This window comes from Meriones unguiculatus, chromosome 11, assembly GCF_030254825.1.
Source record: "Meriones unguiculatus strain TT.TT164.6M chromosome 11, Bangor_MerUng_6.1, whole genome shotgun sequence".
NCBI classification, from domain to species: domain Eukaryota; kingdom Metazoa; phylum Chordata; class Mammalia; order Rodentia; family Muridae; genus Meriones; species Meriones unguiculatus.
In genome coordinates this window covers 82,071,304-82,098,775 of record NC_083359.1, presented here as the reverse complement: position 1 = coordinate 82,098,775, position 27,472 = coordinate 82,071,304, and the positions used below count along the sequence as shown (strand labels likewise).

At 39.4% G+C, this 27,472-nt stretch overlaps 1 long non-coding RNA gene across 1 annotated transcript in view; it reads right to left on the bottom strand.

The window, feature by feature from the left end:
• Positions 1-2,663: 2,663 nt before the first annotated feature.
• LOC132646381 (uncharacterized) overlaps positions 2,664-27,472 on the bottom strand; it is a 28,916-nt gene continuing 4,107 nt past the window's right edge. Inside the window, exons 2-4 of the long non-coding RNA XR_009584609.1 lie at positions 10,433-10,587; positions 7,050-7,300; positions 2,664-5,647 (exon numbers count right to left, since the gene is read on the bottom strand). This is a non-coding gene — a long non-coding RNA (uncharacterized LOC132646381). The remainder of the gene's footprint in view (positions 5,648-7,049; positions 7,301-10,432; positions 10,588-27,472) is intronic.

The following is a 27,472-nucleotide window of genomic DNA, read 5'->3' as shown; positions in this document are numbered from 1 at the left end:
AGAGAGAGAGAGAGAGCGCAAACAATAATCGAAAACATGAAGTATGTGGGTTGATCAATTTAAGAAATGGACCTCTTGTAAAGGCATGACTGACCTTAGGTAGCTGTAGCTAGAGAAAACATTAGAACTGTCATTCTAAGCTGAACACAGCCTCATTAATGTTAACCTGAAGATAAAACTGCAAGTGTATGTGTGATAGTTTTTCAGTGTTAAAAATAAAGGGGAATTATTAAAACCTAAGGTAGTTTGGGCCATCTTAAAAGCCTCCTTTTTTTCTTTTTTTTTTTTTTTGTTTGTTTGTATCTAATATAGCCATCACTTATTTAAATAGGAGAGGTAGGTCACCCCTGGCTCCAATTTTAGATCTCTAGTGACTGGCCAAATTAACATCCCCATGTCAGAATGTTTTTAGTGTCTTCTATTTCCTATTTCCTATTCCTATTTCTGATTGACCATTGTAATGTCACGGTCTGAGGAATGGGAACTAACAGACTCTCTGATAATAAAACTAACAGAACCCATAGGCTACTGTCACATCAGAAGGCACCGTCATGAGCGCTGCGCCTGTGGATAGTCACGGGACCAGCTTTGTAAGGGCAAGTGGAAAATGCTGTCTCTCCATCTACTGTCCAGCTCCACCGAGGTTTGGAAGTTCCAGTCTCCAAGAGTACAGAAGGATGACAGCCACCGATTAACTGCACTGTTACCGTAATCCAAAGCAGAACTTCAGGATTGGGAGGCAAAAGAGGGTCAACACTGTGGTTGGTAGCGCTGAAAGGACCCTGTCTTCGTTCAGTGAGCAGACCATGGCAGGGAGGGTGCTCAACCTTCCACGTTCTCTTTGGTGGCCTGTTATGTTGTTTACCATAAAGCAGAGGGTGGAGAGGTCACCAATTTGGTTTCTCTAAATCCAACCTCATTCAGCCAGATAATTTAGGGTAATTCCTCCCAGTGATGAACAATGAGCAGCTTGTTAACTTTTGTGTCTGCACTGGCATAGGTTTCTCATCCTTTTCAATCTTTTTATGTGTTTCAGGCAGCATTTGAGACAGGCTGAGTTAGAGGTGTTTGCCAAATGCCATTTACAACTAGAAATGCCTCATTGATTTTTACTGTGATTCCATCAGTTGATTCTCATTTCTTCAGGCTCTGACTCTGGGGTTTCCCATGTGTAGCCTTTGGCTGGATGCTCAGTCTGTGCTTTTCTCCAGAGCAGTAACCAAAATCCCACAAATTTCCAGAAAAGGAAAAAAAAAAAGGCTCTTAAAAAGAAGCAAGGATCAGAGTAGTGGCTTTGGTCTTTACAGTAGCAATTTCAGAATGCAGAGAGTAATGGAGAAATGGCCTAAAACTTCCGAAGGAAGATTGTTTCCAACTTGCGTTACGCAGTACATATGAGACAAGGGAACCCAAAGCAACAACAAAGTAAAAAAAAAAAAAAAAAAAAAGCAACCCCTAAACCTCAACCAAACAAAACAAAATGTCAGAAGTTATAAAGTGTTACTAGTTATCACATCCCTGAAGTTAGGAATTATTTCATCTACATGTTTATAGTTATATAATCACATGTTTTTTCTTAATTAAGATTTTTCATTGTTACTTTTATGTCTATGCTCCATGTGTGTGGGTGTCCAAGGATACCCGAAATAGGATCTCCTAAAGCTAGAGTTATTGGCTCTTTCTACTACCATAGGTAGTAGAAATGAAGTTAGGTCTTGAAGAGCAGTGGTCTTCGAGCCATCATTCCACCCCTATTACTTTTCCTTATATTGATGTCTGGTATTCCAAACGTGTAAGTCTCAAGTAGAACTAAGTGAAGCTCTTTTCTTAGTCCTGGTTAATATTTAAATAATACTTTGTGGATTGATTATTTTACATTATCAGTGAGATCTGCTCGTCTGCCAGTAACCTAAGCTCTGCCCCAACCCCACTCTCCATCAAAAACCAAATTAAACTAATTGGGCATGGTGGCTGGTACACAGCTATAAGCCCTGTACTTGGCAGGCAGAAACAGGAGGGTCAAATGAACTTTAAGGTTGGTTTTGTCTACAAAACAAGCTACTGATTATCCTGGGTTACATAGTAAGCTTCTGATTCACCAAACAAAAATAATAAACAAACTAATAAATAAATTGTAGCAGGCAACAATTATTGAAGAAGAAAGAGAGTGGACAAGATGGAAGAAACAAACAAATCACAAAGAAAGAAACATGACTTATGCTACAGTTTAACTACATCACGTCCAAATGCAGATGACATCCACGTGGTGTTGGGAGGTGCCTGCTTTTATATGGTGGTGGTTGGGCCACAGGACTTTCCTCTTTTAGGAGGGATTGGGTGTTCTTGCAAAAGGGTTTGGTGGAGGGAGGCATTCCTTTGGCCCTCTCACCTCTCACCATGTTACATTCTCAGCATTCATATAAAAGTTATCAAAGCTACCACTTTGCCAGCAGAGACTGGATCCTCACTGCACAATGAGCCTGTCAACTCCTTGACTTGCACTTTTAGCTTCAGTGAGAAACTTTCTTTATTCATAAATTATGCATTCCGTGCAAACCATCATAGCAGCTCAGACAGACTAAGGCAAAAACTAGTCTTGAGATAGGTCACATAGTTCTTACTTACTATATTGCACATTATTCAGTGATAACCGCACTACTGTACTCATTAGCTCTATTAGGGTGTAGTATAACTAATAAAATGACATCCTTTCGGAAGAGAATGCAAGAGATTGTCAAGGTCAGCCAGGGCGCCCGGCGTCACCACTTCCTTGGATCATCTGCCCTACTACAACCTCCTGTTAGTCATGCATGCCGAAGAGGTGTGAGGAAGTCAGGAAGCTTCATCCCTCTTAAGTGAGCCAGCAGTGTAGTCCGTCTGCAACTGAGGTGTTGATGGATAAAAGGCAAAGACTGGTTGGCATGTAAATTCAGCTTGCACTTTGTTGAGCGAGGTTTAAAAAATAGAAAGGCGAATCCTATTTAGGTTTAGACAGTTAAAGTTGAGAAACAGAATTTCTGTAGAAGAGTAGGCTTGAGATAAATTTTTTCCCCCTACTCAGGAGCCCTTATTATGGAGCTGCCAAAATAACATCCCGCTTGTCTGGTATCACGATTCATCACAAGGCTATCCTGCATCAGCAATTTTCAATCTATAAATTCATAGCTCTAGAGAGTTATTATATTATCCAGACACTAAAGTGCCGGAGGGGAAGATACAAAGGAGCCTCTTCATAGTGGGTATTTCTGTATTTTTCTAGTCCTCAGACACTTGGGTAATTTCACAAAGTAGATACAGAGCATTTGTCAAGTAAATCTCCTTCAACACATTCTCTTCTCCATGCTTCTAACAGAGTTTTTGAAAGCTGTTGTTTTAAGTGGAATGACTCTCCTGCTTTTTATTTGGTTTTTGTTTGGTTGTCCCCTAGACAGAATCTCGTTTTCAATATCATAGCTTAAAATAAACAAACAGCAAATCTCAGAAGAACATCTCCAGGATTCAAAGGAACATAAATGTAATTCAGAAAACTTCAGAGAAAATAAGAGTCCTGGAAACAGTCACTGCAAGAAAACATTAATAATTGTTATTTAGAAATTTGTCACACTGGGTGGAGAGATGGCTCTGTGGGAAAGAGTGCTCATTGCTCTTGTAGAGGACTGGTGTTTGATTCCCGGGACAAACTGGGTGGCTATCGACCACTATAATGCCAGTTTAGATGACTTCCTTTTTCTTGTCTTGGTAGGTAGGCACTTGCACTAATGTGCACAAACTCATACATAGATACACACACACAAATAAAAATAAAACTTGGTTTGTTTATTTTTTTTTTTTTTTTGTTTTTCGAGACAGAGTTTCTCTGGGTAGCCTAGGCTGTCCTGAACTCACTTTGTAGACCAGGTTGATCTTGAACTCACAGAGATCCATCTGCCCCTGCCTCCCCGAATGCTGGGATTACAGGCATGCACCACTTTGCTCAGTCCTAAAATAAATCTTTAAGAAAATCTGCCATGTGGAAAATAACTATGAAATTAAAAGACTTTAGACTGATTTTCAGAGACTTATTTTAGATAAAAATCAAAGGAAACTGTCTATATATTTAATATTAAATGACATATGACATAACCTAATTATGGTTCTCATTTATTGTTTTAGAATTTTAAAATGTTTGCAGATACATCATTGGAGGTTCTCAGTACAGGCATTAAAGTTATTTATGTCTTAGGAAATTGAGCTATGAGACTGTTCATGGCCAAGGCCTGACACTGCATTATGAAAGGGAAAACCAGAATTCTTGTTTTAGTGTTTTGTTATTTATTTTATTTTTCATTAGTTAAAAACTGTATCGTGGGTTTGTTATCAGTGTTCTCATTTTATAGTTCAACATATAAAGACAAAATTAAAAAGTCTTAATGTGTTTATCCAAAAGCATTGTGCAAGAGAAATGAGAGTAAAGAAAAATAGATGCAAACCCTGTCTTGAAATTCTTTGCTCACAAATCATTTAACCACAATAAATGTGAGGGAAGGCTAAAGAGTTAGTTGTTCAGAGCACACTGTCCATTACTGCTCTTATTAAGGTTTGTCCTACTTAAAAGGTTTCCATTAAAATCCATTTCTTGTTGGCAAACACCGGAGTCTTTGTATAATTATTTTTCTCCTCAAGAAATATTACAAGCAACAGAAAAAAAAATCTAGGTAAATAATAGAAATGGGGCATGTTTTAAAATGATGACAAAGCCAGAGAGTCTAAATTTGTAATGTTTAAGCAATTATTTCTATCACAGAGCTGTGTAGTATCTTACCATTATGTAGCCAATTATTATGATGTTATTGTAGGCCATTTTGTTAGTATCACACAGTTGGTTTTTTTTTTTTTTTTTTTTTTCAATTTTTCAAAATCCAGTGGTGGAGCTCTTTATTGTGACAACTTTGAGAAATCACATTCAGCATTTTGACTTTAGTAATTAAGAAACAAACTCTGATAAATTCAGTAACAAATACAGACAGTTTAGTACCAAAGCAGGGACAGAAATGCATATGTCCTAAAAGTGCAGAGCCTTTTCATCATAGCGCTATTCTCATTTTTCCTTTTCACTTGCCTCAGTAGATTTGTGTATCTCTTGGATTTGAACAATGCATCATTAAAGGCAGAGTATCACACAGTTTTACACAGATTTTCTGTCTCCCTTGCAGAGAGGGACTTGGGCGTTTCAAGCAGATATTTGTTCTAGAATTTTGACTTACAGATGCAAGCAATGTCCTCTGTCTGTCTCTGTGTGTAGTTTTGACTTTTTCTTTGTCTTCTGTCTCCCTCTTTGCTTCCTCTCCTTTTGCTAATGGCAGTCTTGTTGCAGCAAACTTGAGTTCCAGGTGGAGAAGTGGTCAAAGGCAATACTTTTGTATTTTGTACATTTCCTAGTTCTCGAGGTTGGTGATGCCAGCTGTAGGTGCACGACTTTCCAAGACATTTTCTGTTTTAGCAAGAAATCTCTCAAATACATGGAAACTGCTCAGACCCGAGAAAATCAGAACACTTGGTCCTATTACTCAACATTTTTCTTCAGATGAACTCTGTAGCTCGGTAGAGAGTTTATTCTTACGATTTAGCTTCAGTCCTCCCCACCAACCCTTTCAGCAATTCTCAATGCCTTAAAAAACAAAACAAAACAAAACACAAAGATGTATAACTCAATCTCTGCAGCAGTCTGAAAGCTTGTGGATTTGTCCTTCCTCCACCCCTCAGTTTATAAGTTAAAACACAAACAACAGAATGAAGATGTCAGGACATAGCATCCCGACAGGGATCTTTGCCCTTAAATAAGAGGCCTTAGATGGTGAGTGACCTTGCTTTTTCTACCATGGGAGGACACAGTGATAACACAGGCTCTATGAATGAGGTAACTGTCCTTTACTAGATGTTAAACCATTCGTATTTTGATCTTGAAGTTAGAGATTTTTTTTTCCTAAATTATCTGTGTAGTCCAGTATTTTGTTACAATAGCTCAAACAGTATTTTTCCCTTCCTTCCTTTGTTCTTTTCTTCCTTCCCCTTCTCTCTCTTTCGTCCTTAGCCTCCAAATGCTGGGATGGGAGCTGCATGCCATCATGATTGCCTTGACAATATCCTTTAATAGACTTGAGTACAACAGACAACCCAGGGCTTGGGAACCTGTGCCTCACCATGGTTCTATGAATAATGACAATTCAGCAAGCACAGTTATTACAGACTGACTGTTAAGACATTTTGCTATTTTGAAAGTTCGGAAAAGGCATCAATAATGGCTGTTCTTGTTTTTGAGATCCTGAGATATTGTGAATGGTTGAGACTATTATTTTCTTGTAAATGAGATAAACAAGCATTATAGAATTTAAAATCAGTTAAAAGTAAAGTTGCTACATTTTTCTCCCATTTGTATTATTTTGGTCTTACTGTGACTTCTTCCCACCCCTTTCTAACCTAGGCCATCTCCAAATTCACAATCTTCCTGCCTCAATCTCCTGAAAGCTGGGATTACACATGTGTGCCTCCATACTTGGCTCAGCTTCACCTTTGTGACATCTATATTTTGGTTTTCTGTACTTTGGAAAGAAAGCCTTCAATTAATATATAGTTATATCTGTGATTATTTAATTTATAAATGTTAGTGGCCAAGCTGTATATATTATTTCAGAATCTTTTTTATAACAGTATTATGAATTTCTTTGGAGTTACATATCACTTTACATGCTTTCACACTTTTATAGTATCATATTGTCAGCAATAGATTTTGCTGGATATCAAAGGTTTTTTTTGTTTGTTTGTTTTTGTTTTTCTGTCACAGAGTTTCTCTGTGTAACCCTGGAAGTCCAGAACTCACTGTGTAGACCAGGCTGGTCTCAAAGTCAGAGATCCACCTGCCTCTGCCTCCTGAGTGCTGGGATTAAAAGTGTGCACCACCACTCCCTGGCTTGGATATTTTAGCTTTAATAGATGACTTAGAGTTTCTATTGTTGCGACAAAACACAAAGACCAACAAGCAAGTTAGGGAGAAAAGGATTTATTTGGCCTACCTTCCAGATCACTCTTCATCACTGAAGAAAGTCAGAACCGGAACTCTAGCAGGGCAGGAACCTGAAGGCAGGAGCTGATGCAGAGGCCATGGAGGGGTGCTGCTTGCTGGCTTGTTTCCATTGGCTTTTTTTCTTCTTTTTCCGACATAATATTTTTATTGATTCTTTGGGAATTTCAAGCCATGCATTCTGATCACACTTATTCCCACTCCTTCCATCTCTGCTTCTCCATCCTTGTGACCTCTCTCCTTCTAAATAAATAAATAAATAAAAAAAGTCCAATTTGTGTTCTTTATGTACTCGTTGGACCATGGTCAAACTCTCCGTGGCCTGCTTCTTAAATAGAACTGAATCATTCCTCCCCCCATCCCCCACCCCCGATCCAGAAGCCATCAGTTGTGGAGAGCTAACTTCAGCATCCTTATCACACATTATGAGAGTTCTCTTCAATGGCTTCCTGTTTAGGCTGCTACTTATTTTTTGAGGGAGGAGGGGTAGGGGTTGTCACAGAAGCCTTGCATGTCCCTCTTTCTCAACTGTTTGTCTGCAACCATCGACATCACTGCAAAAGTAGCTTCCTTGCTCTTCACAGTCAGCGGGAGCCTGGATCACGGGCTTCCACATGGTATCCGGCAACAACAGAGACCACGAACCCCTGGCTGCAGCAGCACCATGGATCAGTTAAGGTCCTTGGAGGCAGCTTAGACCACAGACATCACTATGGCCTTAGGTGTCAGTGCATCAGCCTGCTTCCTTCCTTCCTTCCTTCCTTCCTTCCTTCCTTCCTTCCTTCCTTCCTTCCTTCCTTCCTTCCTTCCTTCCTTCCTCTTTTTTCTTTTTCATTCATTTATTAAGTTAACTTCTTTAAAGCTTGATTCCAGCCCCCTCCAATCCTCCCAGTCCTTCCCTCAAGCCCCCTCGTTTTTTTCTCAAGTTGACATAAGACTAGTCAGCTCAAAAGACAATACTGTTTAAAACTGAATATTTAATCATTGAATACTTCTGATCATTTCTCAAAAGCAAATATTAGAGATGGAGGCTTTTAAAATAAAAGATGTTCATTTTTAAGCCTTCCCAATATTTTTTCCATATTGCCTTCCAACTGTTACCTATGAAACTACCTACTTCTACCCTCATCAACTCCTTGTCAATCTTTATTGTCAGAAAATTAGATATTTCTTTTATTGGTTGCTAATGAGGTTACACATTTTGATTTATCTTTGGCTTTGTGTTCTTTTGTGTTTTTCTTTCTTTTTTTCTTTTCTTCTTGCCCCTGGAAGAGTTCATTTTTCTTCTATGTGGATCTGACATTAAACGCACATGTTGAAATACAAAGAAGCAAACTCAAATTCTGAAAGCAATTATCACCTCCTGCCTCTCCCAGAATTGTCATCATTTGGTTTGCTGTTCTCATCCAGCTATTCGGATTTTTACAAATTACTTCCTTTCTCCAGTAGCTTTCTAGGTGATAATTATTCTTTTACTCCCTTCTCAGAAATTTTAGATTTTCAAAATGTAGATTTTTTTAAAATTATTTTTATTTTTGCCAAAAAATACTTTGTTCAGATCGGGTTATTATTTTACATGTGGAAGCTTGGAAATTTGTACCAATATAGGAAAAATTACGTAAGCAGGAGCAAAACTATCTTACCGGCTTCCTCCTTAGGTTAAAGAATCATATTTCAGGAGAGTTTCTATTTAAAGAGCATATAACACATTGAGTAAAATAGTTAAGACACTGCCACTCATCACAAAGTAGGGATTTAGAGGAAGTAGAGATAGTATTGCTCTACTTCAGCAGTGCTTGTGGCCTATTTTCTAAACACTTTGCTGTCTTTTCTTTGTGTTTTCTTCTTAGAAAGGGTCTCCCTGTGGAGTCCTGTCTGGACTGGAGCTTGCTCTGTAGACTGGGCTCAGACTTGTCCTAATCTTTCTGCTTCTACCTCTGGAAAGCTGGGATTCCAGGGGTGTGTTGCTACATCTGGCTGGGCTTTGCTGGGTTATTGTTGACCTTGAAGTCTAATATTACTGCAAAATCCATCATCACCCACTCCAACAGCCTACTCCCTGGGTGTTGCTGGAGTCTATTGATATCAGTCACACCAGAGAAGACACTCTTAGGGGTTTTGTTCGTATTCTTATCTCCACATTATTTTTAGGACTCTGAAGCCATGTTAAGGACATTAGACATTCCTTTACTTTCAGTGTTTCAGTCATCCTTTCCTTGTCTCATTCCTCTCACATCTTAGGACCTTTCACCCAGCTATTCCCTGAGCCTCCACTGACCATATGTTCTTTGTTTCTTTTTTAGAGAGTCCCAATTTCAGGTGTTCTGTCCTATTGCCAAATTAAATGCCAGACCATATGCTTCATGTTTACTTAGGGGGAAATATATTTACTTACCTATACTTCAGTTCCCTAAACTCTGGTTGTTAAGATTTCCATTGGGCTTGTTGGAAAGCTGATGAAATTTTTCTTTTAAAATGCAGTTTAAATGCCTTCTTACTTGGAAAGCTTTCCTTCATTGACTTCTTTGAAATGCTGTTCTTACATACTATGGTTGACTTCCCTAGTATATTTGGGAAAAGCAAGAAGACGAAAGGAAGTGTACCACACATGTTCTGGGTTTCTCCACCTCTGCTCTGCTGTTCAGGAAGGCATTCTCTGCCTAGGTAGATGACACCATCAGTTTTCTGCTGCTAATAGTTTGAATCAGTCGTTCTCCCTTCTAGGAGTCTATGGATCTGAATATTCTCAAAAGCATACTTCCCATCTTCCATGTTTAAGTCTAGAATATTACAGGAAAGGTATGGGGTCCAAGGCAGTCTTTCCACTCGTAAGTTCAGATGCATAACTCAGAGGCTTGGGGTGTGTGTGTGTGTGTGTAACTTCCACATTCTAAGAATCTGGGAGACAATGCATTTAGGCACATGCGCACACATGAAACATTTATGGACAAACATCAGTTTTCAAAGGGGTATCAATTATAAGAAAAAAATATTTTTCTATGCTATTTTATATAACAAATCACTGGCACATGATGAAATTAAAGCATTACAGTACAGGGGACTGGAGAGATGGCTCAGAGTTTAAGAGTATTGTCTGCTGCTCTTCCGGAGGGCCTGAATTGGACCCCTAGCATCTACCTGGCATCACACACACGCACAACACAGACACATACACAGACACACACACACATACACACAAATATACACACACAGAGACACAGACATACACACACACAGGGGTGGGGTGAGGGGAGATGTAAACGGTTTTGGTTGGAGCCTTTTCTCCAGCCCATTAATCCTTTATCTGCCTCCTACCCTGTTTTTTCAGCTCTTCTCTCTCCTCCTTCTACCCACCTCCACCGTCCCCCTTCTTACTTTTTTAACCCGTATAATCCTTCTGACTTTTTTTCTTCTGAAGAAACGGTTCAAGTGGGTAAAGACTTGCTATGCAACTGTGAGCATCTGAGGTCAATTCTCCAGAATCCGTGTAAAGCTGGGTGGGGTAACCAGAGTCTGTAATCCCATGGCTCCTATGACGAGATGGAAGGTGGAGAAGAGCATCACTGTAAACAGGCTTGAACTATGCAGTGGCTAACAACAACGAGACTCTATTTCAAACAAGGTGGAAGGTGAGGACCGATACCTGAGGTTGTCTTTTGACCTACACACCACACACACACACACACACACACACACACACACACACGCACGCGCGCACATGCATGCACAATTGCTTTTCCAAAAAATTTCATTTTCTACTAGTACCTTCTTTTTCATGAAAGATTTTATTTTTTTTAATTTTGTGAGCATGTAAGCACAGGTGGCCATGCACTCCAGGAGATGGTGCTGGGTCCTCTGGTGCTGGGGTTACAGGGGGCTGTGAGCCTCCCAGTGCGGGGCATGAGAACCCATCCCAGTCCTCTGCCAGAGCAGTAGGCTCTCCTGATTACTGAGCCAGCTCTCTAAGCCCCACTAACTGGGTATTATTAGAACACATTTTTTTCTTTCTTTGTTTAATTACTCCCAAAGTATACACGTGAAACAGAGACTTTCAACGTCTTTAAGTTGGAAAGAGTGCACATTGGCTACCAAAGCATGACTGATAGAGAATCTAATGTTGGTCATGATAGTCATCTGGTATTGTCAAAAATATCACTGTGGTCAGAAAGAGGGCTCAGCAAGTAAAGATGCTTGTAGCCAAGCGTGATGACCCAAGTTTGATCCTCAAGATGAGCATGGTGGAAGAGGAAAACTGGCTACCAAAGGGTGTTCTCTGACCTCCATATTCATGCCATGGTATATGTGCATGCACACATAAAATACATAAAATAAAAATATTATGGTATTCTCATCTACCATACAACTCACACAAACTTAACCTTTCTTTGTAGGCCAGTTATAGTTTAAAAGTAATTTTTTTTTTCTTTCAAGACAGGGTTTCTCTGTGTAGCCTTGGCTGTCCTGGACTTGCTTTGTAGACCAGGCTGACCTCAAACTCACAGAGATTCGCCTGTCTTTGCCTCCCCAAGTACTGGGATTATGGACGTGTACCTCTGTGCCTGGCTTAAAAGTATTATTTTAACATTTTTAAATCTTTTCTTTATAGGAGTTTCATATGTCAGGAGCACTAAAAAACAAAACAAAACAAAACAAAAAAGCTCTCTATATCCCACAAAGCATTAAAAAAAAACCAAATATACATACTCAAATATTCATGTATAAATAAAAAACAAATGTGCTGTACATATACAATACAAATATGTACATATCAGTAGGTTATTTGATGGCAATTAAAAAAATGCATTCAATCAAGTGTAGACAAAACATTACTGATTGGTTGATTGATTTCAGTGCTGAGAATTAAATTTAGAGCAGAGCACGCAAGTATTCTAGCATTCAGCAATATTCCAAGTTCTTATGTTTATGGAGAGTCCTGGGTGTAATTCTTCAGAATGACAACTTGTCTCTCTGATCTATTTCTAAATACCTAAATGAGAAAGCTGGTCTGTTCTGGCTATAATATTGGCAAATCAGTTAAAGTGACTATTGCTAGGATGTATGACCTCATATAATAAATATTCCTGTGGAAATTGGACTCATTGTGTCAGGATTGCTGAAAGTGATGTGTAGTTCATTAGGAAGATAAACAAAGGGCTTGTAAAAAGAGCATGTATACTTAAAAAGACTCAAGTCATGATAAGAGCTTTCACTTTTCCCATGTGACTTTCTTTGGAGATGGTTTTGTAGTCTTTGTATATGCTCTTGTCTCATCTGGAAAGTGCAGGCAGTGATACCATAAGAGCTAAGCAGTATAAGCCAGGCATGCATCCATATTCCTAGGGAAAGAGGACAAATTGGCATTTGCAGCCTTGCCTAGATAGCATACAAGGAGAATATATCTGAAAAAAAAATTGAACAACAACAACAAATATATATATATATATGTGTGTGTGTGTGTGTGTGTGTGTGTGTGTGTGTGTTAAATATATATATAAAACTTGAGGCTGGGTTGTGGTGGCAAACCATTTTAATCCTAAAATTTAGGAGGCAGAGGCAGGCAGATCTTTGAGTTCAAGGCCATCCTGATCTACAAAGAGAGTTCCAAGCCAGGGCTACAAAGAGAAACCCTATCGAGAGAAAAAAAATTATATATATATGTATATCCCCAAAGTCTTATATTTTGAGAAACAAGTGATATAAATCTGACAAAAGTTTTGGGGATTTTTTTGCTTTGTTGTATAAATCAGACTTTTATTAAAATCTTGTGACTTTACTAATTTATTTTTTCCTATAGGTATTCTTATATCTATATCTAGCATACTGAGCAAATATTAAATCTAAAAGATCCACAATAAATTAATTTTAGGCCCAGGGTTAACATTTCCTAAATACTTGACTTTAAATACGATAATTTTTTATAGTTCAGTAGAGGAATAATAATACCATCTGAAAAAAAATAATACCATCTGTATTTTCCTTATAATAATTTTATTTTTTTATTATTAGTTACAGTTTATTAACTCTCCCAGCCGTATCCCGCTCCCTCATTCCCTCCCAATTCCACCCTCTCTCCCTCATCTCCTCCCTACCCCTTTCCAAGTCCACTGATAGGGGAGGGCCTCCTCCCCTTTCATCTGACCCTAGCTTATCAGGTATCTTCAGGACTGGCTGCAAAGTCCTCCTCTGTGGCCTAGCAGGGCTGCTCCTCCCTCGGGTGGGGTGTGGAGGTCAAAGAGCCCGCCATTGAGTTAATGTCAGAAATAGTCCCTGTTCCCCTTACTAGGGTACCCACTTGGATACTGAGCTACCATAGGCTACATCTGAGCAGGGGTTCTAGGTTATATCCATACATGGTCCTAGGTTGGAGATACAGTCTCACAAAAGAACCCTGTGCCAGATATATTTGGTCCTTGTGGAGCTCCTGTCCTCTCCAGGAAGAATTTTAATTTAAAAAAATTTTGAGAACATCATGCATGAGTACTGTATTTAAATCATTTGTACCCTCAGCCCACTACCCAGCTTCTCCTATGCCCCTACTTCCTTTCAAATTCATGACCTTTTCTTTATTATTGTATCATATAAATGGACTCATACACAAAGTGTATATACAAAACCTACTGATATGTACATATTTGTATTGTATATGTACAGCACATTTGTTTTTTATTTATACATGAATATTTGAATATGTATATTTGGTTTTTTTTTTAATGCTTTGTGGGATATAGAGAGCTTTTTTGTTTTGTTTTGTTTTTTAGTGCTCCTGACATATGAAACTCCTATAAAGAAAAGATTTAAAAATGTTAAAATAATACTTTTAAGCCAGGCACAGAGGTACACGTCCATAATCCCAGTACTTGGGGAGGCAAAGACAGGCGAATCTCTGTGAGTTTGAGGTCAGCCTGGTCTACAAAGCAAGTCCAGGACAGCCAAGGCTACACAGAGAAACCCTGTCTGCCAGCCTAGCCACATAGCAGTGGGCTAGGAGTCGTCTAAGGCCTGTTCCCCGTGCTGGCTGCATTGTGCTGGGCTGGGGATCATCTTGGGCATGGTCTGTGGCCCTGGGCAGGGGTGATCTTGGGGGCGCTCTGCCCACCCAGGCCTCATGGCCATCAATAGTATTATTTCAGTACAGTTGTGGGCTCTGAAAAATGCTATCATTCTTATTATGAAGGCAGTTTAGGAATTTCTGGATTGAATTTTTTCCCTTTGTATCTGGGGTCCATTAACAAATTTTTCTACTTATCCTTCTGTCCCATTCTTAGACACCATTAGTTCAGCAATTTTATTATTTCACTGTAAGACAGTGTAACAAAGCTAATAGGGGAAAAAATAAAAACTGTGTACAAATACCTCTAAGTGTATCACAGATGACTCCACTTTTGACTTCAAGGTGTTCTTAAGAACTCAGTCTATTCACTAGGCTGACCAAGGCTTTTATATACTCATCCATTCAGTGGCAACTGATGCCACTGTTGTCTCGGTGGACAGACATGAAAATTACTATGCTAAGCTTTTTGTCCTCATAAGTTTCCTGAACAGTTGGGTGGGTGAGGCATACAATCAAAGAGCCCAATAATGAAGTATATGTGGGAATGTTTGGTGATGCAAATGAATGCTATACTTATGCAGAATAGAATTCCCTTAGACAGAGAAGGCATTGGGATTTGAATTGGCATATGTTTGAAAGGTAAAGATTAGAGTATGATCTACTTGCCAGAACAAACAAGAGCAAAACCAATAGAAGCAAAAGGGAGAAGTACCTGGATATGGTTTCCACAATGAGATTTTTTTTTCTTCTGGGGGTGAGGTTGCAAGGATGGAGGGTGGGGAGGAGGGGAGGAGGAGACTAAATGGGTTTGGGGTCATGATGCGAAATTCACAAAGAAACAATAAAAAGCTTAAAAAATATTGATGAGGATGAAGATAATGATGGTGATATTTGAGAGACCAAAAAGATTAAAATTAGCAGCTATTATTAATATTTAAGGCCTGAACTAGGTGGGTGGAGAAGTCTAGTATTGCCCTGAGGGGAAGAACCACCTTACTGCATTCTTTCCCTACCCACTAGAGATACAGTTGCTAGGAAACTGGCCCATTCCCCTAGGGAGGGACACCAGGTCATTAATGGTCTGGGGACCTTCCTATAGCCAAGCAACTCAAAATGTAGCATTTTGACCAATAGATGCTTGCCAGGCAGGAATCGCCCTGCCTTGGGCATGCTGGGAGGGACCAGAATCTTTAAATCACCCAACTAACCTGAGCACAGGGCTCTGGGCTCTTACCGCTTAGGCGGTGGGGGGTGTGGGCCCAAGCTGCAGCTTGTAATGATTTATAATAAAAAGAACCTCATGTATTTACAGCGGAGTCTATTTATTCCTGGTCTCTTGGGGTTCGTGAACTGGGCAGAACAATATTGACTTCCAAACAACTAATATTTGTTTAACAATATTATTTCCAATTCTGATTGAAAATTGTAGTTAAGAATATATTTATGTATTTTTATCCTTTTTATATACATCTTATCCTTATATACAGTTTATCCTTTTTATATATCTTTGTATATACACAGATCATAATGGTTAATCTACAATTATTCTAAATTGTTTTTTTTTTGTTTGTTTTTTGAGACCCAAAATTGTTGTTGTTGTTGTTGTTGTAGTTTTTGAGACAGGGTCTTACTATGCATTCCTGGCATGCCTGAACTGACTATATACCCCGAGTGGCCTCAGAATCACCTCTGCCACCCAAGTGCTCAGATTAAAGGTGTATGCCACCACACCCGGCTAAATTGTTGTTTGAATGCATTAAACCTTATATGGTTTCTTTCATGAAATAGTTTGTATTATGAGAAGTCAGACCTTCAATACACTTGCCCTTTTCTCTTTTGGTATTGGCCTGGCAAAATCCCCAGCTGGTGAAACACAGCTTCTCCTCTATTCAGTGCCCAGGCAGCTGGAGAAAACAAATTATCATGCTGATTGAACTAAATTTTAAATTATGACTTCAAGTCTCCACTGGACACTTGGTGTTGTTCAGTAATTCTTTGCACGTCCTTAGGTCATTTGCTTTTTCCACTCTTCCAGACAACACTCTTTTTTGATATTCCTTCTCAGCTGTTGACCTTGGTTCTTCTTTCAATGAGAAAAAAGAGAAAAATTCCATCCTCTCACCACTTCTGCTCCAACTACTCATGTCTTATCTGCCCTTTATGTTACGAAAGCTGAACTGTTCCTGTTTTCTATGAGACATAGACATAACTTTCTTCCTGTGCCCTGGGCCTTAGTTCTTTTTTGTTCCTAAAATTATATATCTTCCCTTGATAAATTTGTTTCTTTTTTTTTTTTTCTGTAGGGTAATTAATGGATAAATACAAAAATATCTCTTATTTAATAAAGAAGTCTTTTAAACTTACATATACTCTAGCTACTGCTTCATTTCTTCACTTCTTTTAATAAGAAAAGTCAAGAGAATTATCAATATTTCTCATCCCATGTCAGCATTTCTAGGGTTTTCTTGCGTCTATTCCAGCAAGGCTACTGGAATTCATTGTTCCACTAGCGATGCAGCAAGCATACCATTAACCTTCAAGTCACTAAGCCCAGTGCTAAGCTGTCTTCATCTCTTTGGTTTCACAGAGGAGCTAATGCAAATGGTCTTCTTGGAACCCATTGGCTTCCAAGTGACTTCTTTTGGTTTTCCCCCTATGTTTCTGGCCACTTGACAGTTTACTTTGTTGTTGGTTCCTCCTTACGACTCTGAGAAATGTCAAAGCTTGGAATGTCCTGAGATTCAGCACTCAGTTCTGTTTTCTCTCTTTCTTCATCCCCCAGGAGCTCTCAGCCAAATCCACAAAACACACACACACATGCACACACATGATACACCATACACAAATTAATTTTCTTAAGTTATATGTATGTATGCATGTATGTGTATGTATGGAGTTTATGTTTCTCTTTATCTTTCTTCTATTCCCTTAATTTCTCTTCTGGGATTTGATCTGGAAGTCCTCAGGTTGGTATTGGGTTTGACTTGGGGACTGCCACAGAAGCTTAAGTATGGTTTTGGAACCCACTGTGAGAAAGAACAGCATTTACAAAATATGTCTCCTAGTATATAGCCATAGCCTGAGCAGAAGGAACCTGACATAGAATGCTAGGTATCCACAGAGAAAACCTAGGCAGAGCCAGGCATGGTGGCAAATTCTTGTAATCTCAGCATTATTTTGAGATCAGTCCATGCTACATAATGAAACCTGTTACAAAACATACATACATACAGACAGACAGACAGACAGACAGACAAATCAAATAGACTGAGGAGAGCATTCACAGGAGTGGCAGGCAGGACTGGGTGTTAAAGGCTGAGTGGGATGAGGAAGGCATCAATAAGTTCAAGGAGGGGAGTAGTGGTGGCAATGAAATATCTATTGTTGTAAAAGGAGTTAGCTATATGCATAATTCTATTAAAACACTGGAGAAGTGCTCTCCACCATTAGATGGAAAAAAAGAAACTAGAATGGTCCTCATGCTGCTAGATTAGAAGGTATTTGTGTGATTCATGTTTAGCTATATATGTATGTATGTATAAAGTGTCACTGGTACATTAAACATATGCATCTTGCATTCTATCTTGATATCCCTTAGCCTTGTCCCTGAGAGGCCCCAGGAGCATGAAGCAACATCTTAGTGACAAATGAGTGTATCGTTTTTGGGCTTATCAATGTGATCCTCCATGATAACAGTCAGGGAGGGAGGGCTCTTAGAGAAATTCCAGTGCTGGGGCAGCAAAAGCATAAGATAAACCTAGGCCATCAAAAAGAAAACTGCACCAAGAATAGGGGAGTATGTTTAAAAAATGTCAGCCCATGGGAGTTTCCAGTGGCCAAAATCTTTGGACAATTTGAGCATTAAATTAAAGAACTATAAAAGCAGAGTCGAGCCAGGCATGGTGTACATGCCTATCAGGAGGCTGAGGAAGGTGGATCCTATGTGTGAGGCTGACCTGGGAGGTTATTAAAAACAAGAAACAACAGCAGAAATAGACTGGATGCCATTAAGTAAAATAATAAATCACGAGTCAATACAGACAAAAGTTAATAAAGGAATATGTTGTAATTTGGGTTGAAGAGTGATCATAGATAGTTTCAAAGGGCCTTTACACAAAATGCTAATGACAAAGAGGAAAAACAAAAAGTTCAAAATGGAGACGTTTATAAGATATCATTTTAATCAAAGTATTCAAATAAATATCAGCAAAACTGAAACAAGTTTGAAGCTGTGCATCTACTACCTGCTAGGATATAGTATAAGGAGCACAGGATCTCTGTGTGACCTCCCCAACAGAAGTTATTAATCTGAATACAATTACAGTGAAACTTGCAGAAGCACAAGTTGTGAGATATGTCTTAAGATAAAAGGCTTGTGAATTTCCCAAGAGTCAAGGTAATGAAAACCGGAGACAGTGTAAGAAACTGTTCCTAAGTGAAGGAGACCAAAGAGATGTAATGGATGAAAGCAAATACATGATTCCTGACTGAATCATTTATATCTAAAGGGCACTCTGACTTTAATAAAGCCCAAGGATTGCATGGAGGCAATATATCATTCTTATTTTTTTCTGTCTACTTTTATTTGCTTACATTAAAATAAAAAAAAAAGGATATTGAAATGAGATCTCACAATGTAGAGGAGGGAAAATCAGAGTGAGAAAAGAGGTCACCAGGGTAAGCCTTAAAAGGAGGGGTGAGGTTTGAAATATTCTAGATACAAAGCTGGAGAAATCCTCATGGCTCCAGAGGGAGAGGTCCTCTCAGTGGGATTCTCTCCACTCAAGCGTGCAGAAAGGATAAAGGGAGCCTCCCTACTGTTCCTTCCTGGTCACCTCCAGACTCCTCTACATCTGCACCACTGACTGCACTGGCTGAAAACACTTAGGGTGGTTAGCTGATACATGCTCAGGCCAGGGGCTGGAGAGATGGCAGAACAGACAGACTGTTTTCCCCAAGCTTTAGATTTGGACAGCTTGACTGCCCCACCTCTAATAACCAGAGTGTTCGCTGGTTTCAGGTGTCAATGAGCAATGTGAGTCACATGAAGGAAAGCTTAGGCTCTTTACAACAAGGCTTCCCTGCCTAGGTAAGTCTTTAGGTTTTGGTGTATATGCTAAAATACTAGGGTCGCCTTGATCTTTCTTTAGTCCAGGGAGCGGAACAGATAGCCTTCAGCTGGACAACACTAGGATGCTCAAAAGCCTCCAGTCTCCTCAGTAGGGTTACCTCAAGAGTTGGGCTGGTGGAAGGCCTCCTCTAGCTCCTCTTGGGAAGTCACACACTCTAGAAGGTCACAAAGTGGACAGTTTGTGTATCATGGGCCTTGCATACCATCCTGTAAGCACCTACAATAATTTCAGCCACAGGCTCATTTTAAGTGGCAGCTTCTCTCTGATCAGGGGACTCCTTGATTATTGCCACCCACAGCTAGTTCCTGAGGTGTGGCCAGGCATGTGGGCTTAGCCCTAGGCAACTGGACTCTGTAGGCCAGACAGGCTCAGGCTAGGGTAGAGAAGCCCCCTCAAACACACCCTCAGTACATGGCCAGCTGCCAAAGATACAGCTTGGAATCAACACGTGCAGGTGGCCCCTGATCCTTATGCACCCTTATCTCCACCCATGCTCAGAGGAGCAGCCCCCCTCTTGAGAGCCTGTCTCCTGCATCCCAGACCAGTCTCAGATTCTCTGTGTGGCTGAGGATGACCTTGAATTGGAGATTCTTCAGCCTTGCCTTTCAAATGCTGGAATTAAAAGCACGTATGCTAGGCAAGCACCCTACCAACTCCAGACCCTAAAATTCTGGATTTGAGCATGCACATCTGCATGTGTGAAAGTGTGTGTGTGCGTGTAGGTGTATGCTTATAAAGGAAAATGTCCTTCCTTATTTGTATAATGAACACTACAGTGGTAGGGTCAATGTTCTTATAATGTTATTATTGGGTTGACCTTGGTTATTGCTTTCTTGTTATTTTATTTTAAAAAATACTTAATTTATTTTTATGTGTGTGGATGTTTGGCTTCCATGTGTGGATGCATCTGTGCATAGCTAGTACCCCTTGATGCCAGAGTGGGTGTTAGATTCCCTGGAACTGGAGTTACAAATGGTTGTGAGCAGCCATATGGGTGCTGGGGATTGAATCCAGGTCCTCCTGAAGAGGAGCCAGTGCTCTTATATGCTCAGCCACCTCCTAGTATTTGCTTATTACTCTTAAGTGACTAAAGGGGAAATTTTGTTTTTACAACTTTCCTGTAATCTTTAAGATTTATTTACTTATTCCCTTTTGATTTCTTTAGAGACAGGGTTTCTCTGTGTAGCCCTGGCTGTCCTGGAACTCGGTAGACCATGCTGGCCTTGAACTCAGAGATCTGCCTGTCTCTGCCTCTGGAGTGCTGGGATTACAGGCATGCGCCACAATGCCTGTGCTGCTTTAAGTTACCATTGTGTTTCATTCTGTCATTTTAGTTAGCTTTCTAACTCATGTCCTTGCTTCTAGGCTTGCTTTTGCACTGTCAGTCCTCAACACTGCAGAAACACTGGTCTTTTCAAAGACCAGAACTATTTTTATTATTTCTCTACTCAACATGGTCTTCCATCAATTTAGGATAAAATCTGAACTCTTTTTCGTGGTCTTCTAAACCCTCTGTCACTTTGGGTTTCAACTAATTCCCCAAACCTGCTTCCTTTTACTTTCCTTTTCATCCTGGTCTCAACTACACAGAGCTTTCTGCTGTTTTTCAAGAGCATCAAGAGCTGTCATCTCTGGGTATTTGCTGCTGACCAGGCCTCACCTCTTTAGACTCTGTCCATACTCTTCCCAAGGTCATTCCTGACTATAAGACACTCTACTCCTTTATACTATTCTATTTCATTGCACCGACTATTGCCAGACATTAGAAAGTCTAATTTTAATTGTTTGTTGATGGTGTTTGCCACAAATATCTGAGGGCCCAGACCTTTTCTGTCAAATTTATTGCCATATTCCTAATATGTAAATGATACTTCAACTAAGACATACTTAATAAAGATATGTTTGATTCAATCACTGTGACCAAATGAAAATTAGACAGTAGGCTCTGACCAGGTCATCAAGCTTGCATAAAAACACTTTATCTGCTGAACCCACCTTGCTATACCCTCCATCTTATATTTTGAGAAAATATAGGTAGCCAAACCTGGTGCTCACTTGTTTGTCTAGATTGGCTGGTCAGCAAGCCTGGGGATCTGCCTATTTCTGTCCCCTAGCGTTGAGATTACAAATGTGCACCACCACCACTGTACTAGGCTTTGCATATGGATGCTGGGGATCTGAACTCATGTCTTCATGTAGCAAGCTCTTTCACCACTGAGCCATTTCCCCAGACCCAAGGTTGTTATGTTTTATTCTGATAGGAGGGGGAGTCAGAATGGAATCACGGTGGGGGTTCTTCTCTCTGCTTAGCTATTTTGAAGGAAACCAAAGGAAACCAAACCAGCTCTTCTTCTTTGGAGAAGAGCTGAAGTATTCAAAAGTTGAACTCAGTAGTAAGCTGCATAAAATATTCAATGTAGTTATTCTACAAATTGGAGGAGCTAGTTGTATGTCTAGAGGGACATTTGATTTTTAAGGAAGTGTTTGATATTTAAAGAGGATAGACACACACACACAACACATACACATATATATTCTGAAAAAATAGATTTTATTTTGAGATGAAAAATTTAGAGTCCTAACAGACAGAGGAAGGTTCTTGTAGCTGCAGGAATTTGAAGTAGATTGGAAGAGAGGGTGTGGGAATGAATTAAAGAAACATTTGATAACATTAGTAAACAGACCTCAAAGGAAAATACCTACTTTTACTTCATATGTTAGGCAACACTGTTATTATTACGATTGGTTTACAGTCCTTTTGCTTGGAGAATAGGCTCTAGTTTAAAAAGATTTTTTTTTGGAAATTGTGCAATTCTGGGTTAGACACGTCCCTGTAAGTAAGCCTGGCTATTTGAATCTTAAAGCTTTAAGAAATACAGCAGAAGGCTGAATAGGAAATGTTGACCTAAGCAGGCTGCAGAAGGTGTGATAGAGTGAAGCGCCAGACCACTGAACAGAAATTCAAAACAAGTTTCCATTGGCTAGGTGGTTCTTAAAAACCACAAAGGTCAGTCAGCGGAAAGAGAGAGTGCGAGTGTGACAGGTGCTTTTTAGAGAGTGTTGCTATGTCCTCTTCTCACAAGATGAAGAGCGAGTATTTACTCTTTCAGTGTAGGCCTTCATACTGAATCCTGGACAACTGTAGTGGGAAGGCTTCTTGAGGGAATTTTGAGGGCCAGAAAGTGAATGACTAGCAGCTCCTTCCTTACTGGGGAGGATATACCCAGTTATATTAGGAACAGCCATCCCCTTCCTTCAGTTGGTCAAAAGAAAGGATGCATAATGCATTTGATGGGCCAGATATAGGCTACATAGGAAGGAAAGCCAATATGGAGATCCCCTATGTTTTTGCTCCTTCATACCTTCCCTCCCTATCCTCAGTTGGGCTGTAAAAACAAAATGGTGTAGATGAAAAGCAAGCAAACAAACAAATACCTCCTCCAGATGGAACAAGTGAGTCCTCACAGTAATGGAGAAGTGGCAGCAAGAGAAATAAAATGGATAGCCCACATCACAGAATGTAAAGGCATTGTACTTTTTAGTGAGCAAGCCCTGAGAAACGCGCATAAATGCCCACAAGAAAGTCAACAGCAACTCCTGTCAATCCCAGAGAGCACAAAGCCATGCCACGACAGTCCACCCAGTTAGGGCCTGCCTACTCCCTTTTCCTTTTTTCCCTCTGCCTGAACACCAACTTGGAATCCCTAATGCCAGCCACTGAGGAGCAGAGAAGTTAAGGAGGTAAGAAAAAGAAAAAGAAAACTGTTCCCATCCTTTTCCTCTACCGCAGTGGTTCTGAACCTTCCTAGTACTTCAACCCTTTAAACAGTTCCTCACGTTGTGGTGAACCACCGCCCCTCGCCCCAGCCATAAAATTATTTTGTTGCTACTTCACGACTCTAATTTTGCTACTGCTTATGGATTGTAATGTAGATATCTAATATAGGACTTCTGTGGGGGCCAAGACCCACAGGTTGAGAAACACTTCTCTAATGTTTTCCCTTCTAAGTGTCTATTGAGGTTAAATTTTTGTAATTTAAAGATGCAAGTGAAGAACCAGCCTGCCTCCATCTTGGGCTTGAAAGCCATCTTACAGTAAAGACAAACTAGGTTGGTTCCTGTTTATGATTAACCTCTGTTTCTCAAGGATTGGGCTATGCCCCACCTGTAACCTTGACTACAAAATATTTTACTGCCTGTTCCAGGATTGGCAACCATGCCTTTGTTTCAAAAAGTTGCTTCTAACCATCTTGCAACCCTACCTTTGGTTCAAAAGGTTATATGACCACCTGTTGTTTTGATTACCTTGTCATGCCCACCTTGCAACCATGTCCTTGCTTCAGGAGGGACTAACATAAATGCTTATGTTTCACTCCTGTAACCCCACTTATTTGCCTGCCAAATCTCCATTTGGAAACCCCCTACCCTGGAGCTATAAAAGCCTTGTCTTCCTCAATTTAAAGGCTGACCTCTGGAACCCCTACTTAGAGGGAGGCAGCATGTGTATGCGAATAGAAAAAAAGCTTGTTTTACTTAATTGCTTGCTTTTTAATTAATTTGGCCACGATGATGACTTGGGTCAGTAGATTTTTCTCTTCTCATCTTTGGGATTAACACAAAACTTTCTATTTTTGCTGAGGTGACAGTAGTGCACACCTTTAAACCTAGCACTTGGGAGATTAGAGGCCTGTGCATCTCTGAGTTCCAGGACAGCCAGGCTTGTTATACAAAGAAACCCTGTCTGGAAAGACCAAAACCAAACCAAAACAAACAACAGAAAAAGACTTTCCATTTTTTACAAGCAAACAAAAATGTCACAAGATTTGCTGTAATTTGCAAACCAGAGGGCAGGAGGAAATTTACACCCACTGAGATAATTCAAGAATACAGTTACGTTTTGACTGCCTCTCCCAAGTCACACTGGCCTAATGTAATAAACGCAGAGATTTTCCATTGTAAGGTAGAGGCCTTTCAGAACCTTTAAAGCATCCCAAACCCACATTTATAAAACAAAAGTCTTACAATTCCCATCCAGATCTATTCACCAACAACTATAGTACAATCCAGAAATAAATAAAATTCAAAGCAGTTTTTATGGAAGAAATAAACATTTGATCCCCAGCATTGTTAAAACAAACAAAAAAACCTTTCAAAACAGACTTAAATCTTACATTTTTACATGAAATAGTCATAATGAAACCCATTAATCTTCACAATTAATATATGCTGATAAAAAGAGAAAGATTGTGATGGAAAAGTACAATCAAATGGCACAGAAAATGCAAGCACTTGTAATAAAAAGAACATCATATCAGCCATTTTTTTTGGTGAATTTTCTTTTATTTTAAAAATTTTACTTATTTTAAAAACATTATTTATTTTCATTTGAGTGTGTGTGTGTGTGTGTGCGTGCGTGTGTGCGCGTGTGCGCGCACGCGCGCATGTGCGCGCACGCGCGCATGTGCTTGTGTGCCATGGCATGGTGATCAGAGACAACTTTGTCAGTCTCTTCTTTCACTGCCTGTTCGTGGGACTGATCCAAGGTCAGGAGGGTGTGCAGCAAGCACTTTTACTTGATAAGACATCTTTTTGGCTTAGTCATAGTTATTGAATTAAAAAAAAGCTAAAATTTTCATGCAACCTTATTTTTTAAACATTTATTTTATCTTTGTATGAGCATTTTGTCTATGTGTGTTTGTATACCACGTACATGGTTGGTGCCAAAGAGAAGAGGTGTAAGCTACTATGTGGGCACTGGGAACCAAACCCAGGTTTTTTGGAAGACTAGTAAGCACTTTTAACCACTAAGCTGTCTTTGCAGCCCAAACTTACTTATTTTTTTTTAAAGAAAATATTTATTTTTATTTTATGTATACATGAATTTGTGTGCACTGTGTGTGTGTGTGTGTGTGTGTGTGTGTGTATGTGCAGGAGCCTGAGGAAGTGAGAAGATAGTGATGGAGCATCAGAATTGGAGTTACAAATGATGAGCTGCAATGTGGGTGCTGGGAGCTGAATCCAAATTCTCTGCAAGAACAGTATAGCTCTTAACTGCTGAGCCAGCATCCAGCTCCTCATTCAAAGTTTTTATATTAACTATCATTCCAGATAGGCTGGATCTAAATGGAAAATTTCAATTTTAAAGGAATCATATTATTATGAAAGTCTTTTAACTCTTAGGATGGCCCCTGTCCTCTAGTTTGAGACGGTTGTCAGATTATAGCATTATGTCTATATTTTCTAGGCGGCAAGAGGAAGAAAGTGAAAAAGAAGAGCCCAGTTCTTCTCTTTGAAAGAAAGTGCCCCCAGTTGTTCATTTCATGGCTGCAAGGGAGGCCGAAGACTATAGCCATTTATCTTTGCTTCTTTAATCTTGAATAAATCTGGAGTTCTGTTACTTAAGTGGGAAGGGAATACAGATATTGAGGCAAGTGTTTAGGAGTCACTTGAAACAAAGACATGTCTATCCACATGTAAGGAAACTCAGTCACCTGCTATCATATTTAAGCTCCTCTCACTGAGGAGAGAAGCATCTTAGAACTTTCTAGCACAAATATGAAAGGGTCATAGGTGGACAAAACTGGTATCTTAGCTCTTGTGGAAGACAGAAGAGAAATGTCAGTTGTACTGGGACAAAACAGGGTATCTACTCAAAGTGAGAAATCAGTGATAGAATTCAATTAAGAATGATTCCATAGGGGCTGGAGAGATGGCTCAGTGGTTAAGAGCACTGTCTGCTCTTCCTAAAACGACCTGGGTTCAATTCCAAGCTCCCACATGGCAGCTCACAACTGTCTGTAATTCCAGTTCCAAGGGATCTGACACCTTCCCACTGATGAACATAAAATAAAATTAAATAAATTAAAAAATTATTACATAGTTTAATTTAATATGTATAAAAAGGCATAAAGAATAGGGAATGTAGGTCAGTTGTAGAATTCTTGCCTACCATGCACAATGCCTTGGATTCTATGCCCAGTTCACAGTGGTTTAAATCTCAGTACTTAGGAGGTAGAAGCAGAAGGATAAGAGGTTTGAGTTCATTCTTGGCTACACAGGGAGTTTGAGGCTAGCCTGGAGTACTCATGATGTTGTCTCAAAAACCAAACAACAAAAGAGGGGCTGGAGAGATGGCTCCGAGGTTAAGAGCACTGGCTGCTCTTCCAAAGATCTTGAGTTCAATTCCCAGCAACCACATGATGGCTCCCAACCATCTATAATGAGATCTGGGGTCCTCTTCTGGCAAGCAAATATACATGTAGACAGAAAACTGTATACATAATAAATAAATACTAAAAAAATGTCACTGAGAATAACCTAGTAAGCCTCCTTGTCATGAATTTGATAACATAATACATTTTCACTATAATTATACCATATAGTCCTGGTTAAAAAAAATCCTAAAGCCTGAATTTTCATATGAAGTATGAAATGATTAACAATGCTTTATGTAGATATTACTATCAAATGATAGTTTCCTACAGATATTACTGACAACAAATCAGAGAATTAAAAAGTAATAGGAATCTTCCTAAAATTGGAGATGTGTTGGATGAAGTTCTAAAGTGTTTGTTGTAATTATCACATTTATTTACTTATTTATTTATTGGCAGGATCTCAATATATAGATAGATTGTCATTTACATTCATATTAGATATACTATCGTAGAACTTAGAAATCTTTCTATAAATAAATTTATAACTTATTTTTAAGGCAGCAAAAGGTAAAATGAATTAAATGCCTTGGAGGAGGGCAAAAAAGAAGTGGGGAGGAGGCAGACTTCCCTTTTGTAGAAGAGGAAAGTGGTTATTTTCCTTTTTTTTTTTAAATGTGAAAACAGTCATAATTTTTGGAGTTACTTTTCTTCAAAACATATGTATTTATGGAATATATATATATGTATATACACACATGTATGTATTTTTAAATGTCCAAACCCTAGAATTTACACTAGGTCTGTTGCAAATACTTCAAGAGATTTTGGGTTTTACTGCCAAAGCTGTGCTTGGACAAATCGACGTTGTGAAACCACGAGGGAAGAATTACCCAGCTGAAATGGCTGACGCCACATCCACAGACACAGGCTACCTCTGTGATTACACAGCTTCTTCTCTCTGTAATGAAATGGAGAGCTCCTCCTTACTCAGTGCTGGTGGGAGTGTAAACTGATGCAGCCACTATGGAAATCAGTATGGAGGTTTCTTAAAAATGCTAAAATTAAAACCACCATA